Source organism: Martes martes (genome assembly GCF_963455335.1).
Source record: "Martes martes genome assembly, chromosome: 3".
Lineage (NCBI taxonomy): Eukaryota > Metazoa > Chordata > Mammalia > Carnivora > Mustelidae > Martes > Martes martes.
The window spans coordinates 169,738,304-169,748,047 of NC_137890.1; positions in this window are offsets into that span (position 1 = coordinate 169,738,304).

Consider the following 9,744-nt stretch of genomic DNA (forward strand, 5'->3'; position numbering starts at 1 on the left):
CAGACTTTTTCATGTTTACCTGGTTTTCTTTAGTAAAGCCATGATGGTTATAAATACTTTTACTTACCAAAATAAAAAATTGTTTTCCCCTGAAACAAAATCCTATCATGTTTCGTCTGTGAAATCCAAAAATCTGGCAGACACCATTATAAGCGATTCCAAAGATGAGTAAGATCTATTACCATCTCTCCAAAAGTTTACAACATCTGGAGGATAGAAGACAAATAGTTAAAATGGTCAGATTTAGCCAAGGTCCTAAGTGTTTGTCTCAAATATTGCATGGGCCTACTTATACTAAAAAAGTATTTGCTGTTTATCTGAAATTGAAATTTAACTGGGTGTCTTGTATTTTATCTGACAACCATAAAAGCAGTCCACTCGTGTTATCAGTCAGGCTTAGCTGAGCTACAGACAGATACACATTGATACATAGATGATTTACAGCAATATTGATACATCAAATTTTAAAGCTAGAAGGGACTGGAAAGCCTATATCATTTCCTAGGGGAAGAAATAGAGGTCAGATCAGCCTTTGTGTGTTGTAAAAATGCACGGGAGAAGTTAGCTTGCATGTCACAGACCAGGCAGAGACCTGCATAGAAAGGGAACCTCGGTCCCAGTGTGGGGCTATTTCTAGACACTAATTACACAGCTGTTGCATGCTTGCCCTTGTCTGATAGTATGTGTGGGAACCTACAACAGCTTAAGGTCCCTCTCCCTGGAGCTTACATGCTAGTGATATAGGTGGTGGGCTTCCCACTTCCATCTGTTTCTGAGCCCCACCCCCCCCACCCCCCCGCCCCCCAGAGAGCCTGACAACTCTTTGGGGAGAGACCTTTGACAGCCTCCTCAAGGGCATGTCATCGCTCAAGTTAATTACACCAGATAAGATTCTGGAGCAGATGCAAGACTTTGGGTGGATAAGGAGGCTGTTCCCTCCTCCGGTGCTGCCAGTTGGCAAAGGCATTTACATATCCAAAGCACAGAGGAGCAATGGGAAGGTTTATAAGCCAAGAAATTCACCTTCCTTAGCGGTTGTTCCGTTCTGATGGACTTAATTGCTCGGAGTCTGACAGTTCAGTTTTTCTCTCTCGTGGGTCTGCCTTCCCCTAGCTCTCCTCTCCCCCAAAACTTGAAATGTATGATGAAGACAGAAACTCCAGGATTATTTCTATGCTGTGCATTCCATATTTTGGTGTGAGTATTCTCCAAGCATCTTAATTTCTCTAACTGTTTGGTCTTGGTGGCTGTGATTACTTCACAAGCTTCTCTCTCAAATCTGGCACATTTTCTGCCTAGGATGGCTTTGTATATCCTTTGCCAAAAGCATCCCCCTCAACACCCTCATCCAGTTTTTTTAGACCTGTAAAATTTCACTTTTTCCGCTTCTCCAAAATCCCAAACTCTGCTTTATTTATCCATCCATTCATATATTCATTTAACAACAATTCAAGGACCTACTAGGGGCCACATACAGTGCAAAGGCACTGGGGTTGCAACAGTGAAGAAGAACGTGAATATGTCACCCTTTCTCCATAAAGCCAATGATCTATTTGGCGAGGCAGACAAGAAAGGAAGGAAGGAAGGAAGAAAGAAAGTTAAAAAAAAATTGTTAAGGGCCTGAAGGACCTAAACAGAGGATTCAAGTAGAGACTAAAGAGGGAGCCATTTCATAGTGGTTAGAAAAGGCCTCCTGGGGATGGGGGCGGGGCAGCAGGCATTAACCTTGAGACTGAAGGAGAGGAGCAGCTTTGTAGATATTGGAACAAGGAGGATTCTGAACCAAAGGCAATGGCCAGTACCAGTCCACCCAGACAAGAGAGCTGGGTACATTTACAGAACTGAATGAAGGCCAGTGTGACTGCAGACAGTGTGAGAGAAGAGGGCTGGAGAGGCAAGTAGGACAGAGAACTTCAGGGTCCTGCAGGCCAGGCTGAGAAGTTTGGATTTTGCTGGGGTAACAGAAGGGGGACACCGAAGGATCCATGCTGCAATGGTGTGATCCCATGTGTGTCTTGAGACGATTGCTCCTGCCTCTGGGTGGAGCGTGCCCTGGAGGAAGGCCAGAGAACCGACCGGAAGGCCTTTTCAGAAGCCATGGCAGGGGTCCAGGGAAGAGATGATGCTGGCCTGGCTGGATGCTCGTTTTGGAAAGCTGCCTGGAGAGAGGCTCCAGCACCGTCTCTACTTCTCCAGGAGCCTGAATATCTGAGGCCAGCACACACCCACACTCAGGCCTCCATTGCCTACCTCCCACTGTCAGCAAGAGACGGGAAAGTGGCTTAGAAAATCAGGGTCATATATGGAACTCTCTTAGGGACTGTTGTTTTTTTCTGAAGCTTCCTTGCCAAAGTACGAATTGGAACCTTTCCTTTTTTTCATGATTATTCACGGAAAATGGGGTCAAAGAGAAGCAAAGTAGCTTCTTCAAGGACACAAGTAACACTGAGGTGCGCACCGTCTCAGATGCCCTACTTCCTACTCTTCGTTCACTATGCTTCTCCTCCTTGGATCCTACAACGAGGGGACATCCACCAGCCCCTGCTCAGTATTCTACTCTGGATATAGTCTGACCTCTCCCATGGGAAATTGCTCATGTGATGACACCCCATTTGCTTCTACGGGGAGTGTAAATTTAACATTGGACTGTCATTGGCTTGGCGCACTATCCCTGAAGGCCACAAGGGGGCGAGTAAGAGTCCATGAAAACTGGCCAGCCCTATCATGTTAACCTGTCCCTCTGGGCACACCTGTCCCTCCGTCTGGGTCTCTTTTTACATCTTGCGTCTCCTTGTGTATGTTCCTCTCTTCCTAATTCTTTCTTTTTCATTTTATGTTCCATTTATTTACTTCTTATTCTTCTCTTTTTATTTCTGCTCCTCTCACCCTGTGTCCAGTCTGCCCACAACATGAACCAAAGCTTATTTTCCGTATTTCTGTGTATGTGTCGCATTGCTTCCGGGTTTTCAGTCCTCAGAGAGTATAAGCGAAACACTTTATAGTCCTTTCCTCTAGTCTCCCCGACTCTCATTTGTTTGTTTTACTTCCATGTTCGTATCTATTGCCTCCTCTGCTTCAATAGCAAAAGAAAGGCGACCCACTCCTGACCCAAATAAAACATCATACAAAACGTCATTCGACTGTTGAGGAAGTTCAAGAGTAGGGGGACATTTAACAGGCCCTTGGCGGCTGTATCATGTCTCCACAGTAACCAAGAGGACATCTAAATAACTACCCAGCCTGTGGCGTTCCTATGGATTGGGGGGAAAGCCTTCCTTCCCTTATCTCAGTATTTCAGTTCTTACTGTCAGAAGACTCTCCTGGGCATCCACTCCGAATTCTCTGCAAGTTCAGATTTGTCCTGCCCACAGGAGAAAGGTAAATGGAAAGAACTGCTAGCGACCTTATGTTCTGTTGACCCGAGGGGCTTCCTACCCTTCCCTTCCGCGGAGCATGCGCGCAGCTGCGGGTTCAGGCATCAGGATGGAGAGGACGCAGGGTCGGCTCCCTGCTGCAAACAGAACCATTTGTATTTGCACTCGATGGGGGCCTGCGCAGACTAAGTCAGAGAGAACGAGCGGTGCCATTCATCATGAAGGTGAATTATCCTAATTGAGTGGTTAAGAGAACGAGTGCTTTCTACGTGGTGTACGGTAAGGACCTCCTACTTCTAGATGCAGTCATAGAAAACCACGGGCTATCAGATGCATTTGGGAAAGAGCTTTAGCATCCAGGCCACCCACTTCCTTGGTCCTCCAGCACTTGTTTTCGGAAAATCAGCTCTTAGCCATCAGTTCAATATTATTCTAGTTTTTATTTTATTTTTCCCTTGTCAGCTTCTGAAAGATCAGGACTCTCTTCTGGGCCCTACTTGTACAGCAAGTGATGTGTTGTCCAGTGTGTGTTACACACTCAAGGATTTTAGGCTTCCAGACAAGCCTCTACTTCTTAAACGATGAGAGCAAATGCCTGTCTTCCGCTACCCCACTTGCATTCAACAGCTCCAGAACTCCTTCGCAGCGCCCCCTCCAGCTTGCTGCAAACGCGTCCTTCTCTGCTTGTAAATAAATGAAACAGTTATTTGCTTTTTGAAAAATTTAAAGGGCCCGTTTCACGCCGTCAGTTGGAGAGATGGCATTTTAAAATATTAATTAAAATAACTATATACTTTTTGGATAGGCAGTACAGCCACATGATTCAAAGTCCAACATGCAAAAGGCCGTACAGGGAAATGTTCTCTTCTGGCTGGAGGCAGATTTGACATGAAGCTATAGAAGCTTTGGCTTCAGGGACCCCTGTTTGCATAGGCCCCTTCTGAGACCTGCACCAGTTTTTCTATATTCATCACCCTGCATTATTTTTTCTTTAAAAGCTTCCCTTGCCCAAATTATATGCACTTCGGTGCCTCCAAAACTTGACTCTGCTTCTTGACTCCCCATCCCTGTCTCAACCACCCCATTCCCTTCCCAATCAGCAAAAAACATCGGCCATATCTTGCATATTTTTCTGGGTATATTTTGTGCACACTTGAGGAAAAACATAATTATCCCTCCTTCCTTTTATATATAAGTGGTAATAGGCTCTACACAATTCTGTGCTTTGCTTGTTGCATTTGTTTTGAATCGAGTTAATTTCTTTGTAGTTCCCTTTCCTCCTCTGTGAAAGGGAGATCACTGTACCTATCTGAGAGACTGCCTATCACCATTAAATGAGATAATGTAAAGCCTTTAGCCCATTGCAGAGAACATAGTAAATGATCAATGGAGGTAAGTTACTATTCCATTGTTACTAATTACAATACAAAATGAAGCTACAGTAATGGAAATAGTATGGTACTGATAACATAGAGGCTGGTGAATGAAATGAAACCTGCAACTCTGTTTTATTGGTGTCTGTAGGTGTAATGCAAACACTGAAAAGAAAAAGGTTGTTTCAAGGAGCTTAAAGTCTAGGGGAAGAAAGAAGAGGCATGTCAGAAACATGATACAGAAAGAGCTTGTCCCCTAGACCCCTGGGGGCAGCAGAACCAGGGCAGGACCAAGAAGGCAAAGTGGATGCATTGCTGTCTGAACTGGCCTTTGAAGAATAAGTAGGGCTTTGACCTCCAAAAATAAAGGGGGGAAAATGCTAGGTATGATCCAATCTGACAAAATCACAAATGCTGAGGAAAATGTGGTTAACTAGGGGCGCCTGGGTGGCTCAGTCATTGTCTGCCTTCAGCTCCGGTCATGATCCTAGGGTCCTGGGATGGAGCCCTGCATTGGGCTCCTTGCTCAGCAGGAGTCTGCTTCTCCCTCTCCCACTCCCCCTGCTTGTGTTCCCTCTCTTGCTGTCTCTCTGTGTCAAATAAATAAATAAATAAATTTTTAAAAAAGAAAATGTGGTTAATTAAATTTTTTTTTTTTTTAATATGAGCTGGGGTGGGGGACAGAGGGAGAGGGAGAAGCAGACTCCCTGCTGGGCAGGGAGCCCGACGTGGGGCTCGATCCCAGGACCCTGAGATTATAAGCTGAGCCAAAAGCAGACGCTTAACTGACTGAGCCACCCAGGTGCCCCTAAATTAAATATGTTTTAAAAGAGTTCCAATGTGACAGGCTAGTTTCTGGAATAGCATGATCTTTGGGGTCCTTTGAACAAATCTAAAGCAGCAAGTGATGGCCAGAGTCTCCTGGTCATGGGTGTTATGTGGGCTTCGATTTAATCTGACATCTCAGTTTCTCAACTACAGTTTAAGTTGGGGGGAGGGCAGTATCAATATTAACTACACCAATCCCTCATGAGCAAACTCAAAGTCTAAATCTTTAGCTAACACTTTATCAATACCATGTTCTAATTACATAGGAGGCTTTGAAAGCATGCTGCTGAACGATAATTGCTGTAAAGCAGATTTTAGTCACCGGGGCTTATAGATAATAATTGCACAGACAAAATAGGGGGCTTATTAAACAATGTCATCTGATCGCAACTGAAGATGTAGACAGTGCCTGGAATGATGGGCACCCCAACTCCTCCCCGCACTGCCCCATAGAGCAAGGGTGTCAGTAACACTACGTACACAAAATGGGCCATAGGTTATCCAACCAACCCCCAAGACCAGAAAGGGCTTTGGGGAACCTGAGTGCCAAGGTATATGTTAGACAAAATATTTAGCTCTAGAAATTAAAAAACCCTATGGCTAAGTCAGCTTCCAGGCCAGTCCAGACCCCAAAGAAGAATTTGTTCCTCAGTGCTCTGTGATTAGACGGAATATGTTTGAGACCTAATGAGGGAGGGAGCCCCTGAAGCTGGCCCACCAGCTCCTTCTCTCAGTCTAGATTTCCCTTGCCCGCCCCCCAAGCAGCGTAAGCTCTTGGGTGATCAGCAAGTCATTTAGGGAAAAGCCTTTTAATTAAGAGGAGAGCAGCAGATTATTAAATCAGAGTCATTTATTACCCTGCCATCTGGCCAGAACTCCTCCCAGCCCCTCTTTTCCTCCAAGCCTGCCCAGGCATAAAAAGGGACAAAGGCAATGAACAGAGAGAAGGCCTGTTTCTGCCTGAACTTGAAAAGGACCACCCAGCGCTTCCTGAAAGGAGGTGAGGGTTCTTGAAGGATTTTTCAGGGTCTTTTCCACATTGTGGAAACCGAGTCTCAGTTTCCTCACCTGTGAAATGGGGACATTAATGCCTGCGTCAATGCTCGTGAGATGCCAGGCCCAGTGACAGGCAGAGTGGAAGTGCCTGGAGAGACATAAGTTGACCCTGGAGCCAGCGCAGTGGAGTTTTGTTCTGAAGGTAAGTGGTGATGATGGGGGGTTGGGGGCAGCTGTGGTGGTGGCAGGTGTCAGGGGGTGGCAGGGAGGCAACTAAATGTTTCTTCCTAGGTAAGCCCCAGCTGGTTCTGCTTCTGTTGTGACCCACAGGGACATTCCTTGCCCCCTGAATGAATGTCAGGGAGCTTGGGAAATGCATGCTCACCTCTTGTCCTGACCCCCTCCAAACCTGGATGTCGGGACATTACCCTAAGGGAAATGCAGCTGGAGACATCTGTGTCTGGTTTGGCCATAATGAGGGGCTGGCAGACACTTACAGAGAGGCCAGCACCAGAAGACGATGAAACAGACCCTACAAGTAAAATCACCGCATCAGGACTGCTGCGGATGGAGGCTAGTGCAGGCAGACATGTCGGAGACTCAGTTACCACAAGCACATGGCTGTCAGTAATGTGACTTAGCAAAACACCGGACAACCCCTGGAAAAGCACTGAGCCCAGTGAAGTCCAATCTTCCTGTAATCTGCCTAGCAGTTCCATTCTTAGTGTACACCGAATGTATACGAAAAACCATTTTAAAAAGCCCTTCTGTTTACATGTAAAACATTACATTTTATTTATTTATTTTTAATTTTTTAAATTTCTTTCCAGTGTTCCAGAATTCATTGTTTATGCACCATGACCAGTGCTCCATGCAATATGTGCCCTCCACCAGTCTCACCCAACCTCCCACCCTCTGCCCCTTCAAAACCCTCAGATTGTTTTTCAGAGTCCATAGTCTCTCATGGTTCATCTCCCCCTCCCATTTCCCCCAACTTCCTCCTCCTCTCCATTTCCCAGTGTCCTCCCTGTTATTCCTTATGCTCCACAAGTAAGTGAAACCATATGATAATTGACTCTCTCTGCTTGACTTATTTCACTCAGCATCATCTCTTCCTGTCCCGTCCATATTGATACAAAAGTTGGGTATTCATCCTTTCTGATGGTGGCATAATACTCCATAGTGTATATGGACCACATCTTCCTTATCCATTCGTCCATTGAAGGACATCATGGTTCTTTCCACAGTTTGGCGACTGTGGCCATTGCTGCTATGAACATTGGGGTACAGATGGCCCTTCTTTTCACTACATCTGTATCTTTGGGGTAAATACCCAGTAGTGCAATTGCAGGGTCATAGGGAATCTCTATTTTTAATTTCTTAAGGAATCTCCACACTTTTCCAAAGTGGTCGCACCAACTTGCATTCCCATGAACAGTGTAAGAGGGTTCCCCTTTCTCCACATCCTCTGCAACACACGTTGTTTCCTGTCTTGTTAATTTTGGCCATTCTAACTGGTATAAAGTGGTATCTCAATGTGGTTTTGATTTGAATCTCCCTGATGGCTAGTGATAATGAACATTTTTTCATGTGTCTGATAGCCATTTATATGTCTTCATTGGAGAAGTGTCTGTTCATGTCTTCTGCCCATTTTTTGACATGATTATCTGTTTTGTGTGTACAACATTATATTTTAAAGATCAGAGAGGGGGCTGAGCCTGGGTGGCTCAGTGGATTAAGCATCTGCCTTCAGCTCAAATCATGATCCCAGGGTCCTGGAATGGAGCCCTACACTGGGCTCCTTGCTCAGTGGGGAGTCTACCTCCCCCTCTCCCTCTGCCTGCTGCTCCCATTGCCGTGCTCTGTCAAATAAATAAATAAAATCTCTTAAAAATTTAAAGAAAAAAAAAAAGATCGGATGATTTTAAGTTCCCAGCTCTATAAAAGTGTGGTGGGACATTGGAAAGTTGTGCGGAGCATGGGGTCTGGCATGTGCAGGACTGTCCCACAGATTACAAAAGATCAAGCTATACCTGTGCGCCCACCCCCTACCCAATCCTGAGGCAGCCCCAAACAAGCCACACCCTTCCAAAGTGACCCCTGGAGGGGTCATCCTGTGCTAGGCTAAAAATTAGAGTGTGAGTCAAATTAATTAAAAGCAATATGTGAGTCAAGGTAAATAAAAGGTTAAAAAAAAAGAAATGAAAACGAAGATGTTTTAAATGTAAAAAAAAAAAAAACCCATCTTGAGACAATCAAGAAACTTTCGAACTGGATACTAGAATGATATGAAAGATTGGCTATTGATTTTGTTCAGTGTAACAATGAAACAATTACTCATTATTGAATAATGCAATAATGAAATTGAATATTGAAATATTGAAAAATGAAATAATTTCGTGTCAGAATACCGACAAACGTGCATACAATAATACAAAAAAGCAAATCAGTCTCACATTACAATCTCAGTGGTGACCATCAGAGTACAGTATGTCTGTGAGTTTTATAGAAAATATTTTTGGAGTGTCGTGCTTCTCTGGGAATTGCCTCCATATAACACAAAGGTAAGTCCTCACTTGTGGAGTTTTTAATCACATACCTCCACCTGCCCCCACGCCAACTCCTGAGTGATTGGTCTAGGTTGGGGTGGGACCCACCTGACCCAGTTCAAGCCCATCAGAGCCCTTTCACAGGAACTTGGTATTTTGAACTGAGAGATGGCAAGTCTTGGAGGTGGGAGATGAATTACATTAAAAGTAACTCCTAGTGAAAAGTCATATCCTTTCCCCAGATTCCATTTCTTTGTGCTCAAGCTAGCTACCTTGATGTCTGTTAAAGATTCTTTCATTCTGGGGACAAATGACAATCAGGAGGAGATTAGCAGATTGAAGACTGACTACCATAGATTAGGTCCCTTGGAAGTCACAACTGGAGAATTACCAGCTTCTTCAAATTAGTTATATTTCGATAAACCCTGTAAAGTGTGTTGGGTTGAACTTGGCAAATCCTCAGTCTTTGTGTATGTTCGAAATTATCATTTAAATAGAATAGCTGTGGTAATCAGCCTCCAAAAGGACTGCTTGGTATTCACATTCTTGTTTTAGTCTCCTCCCTTGTTGAATAGGGCTGATCTGTGTGGCTGGTACAATATGGCAAATACTGGGTGTGGAATG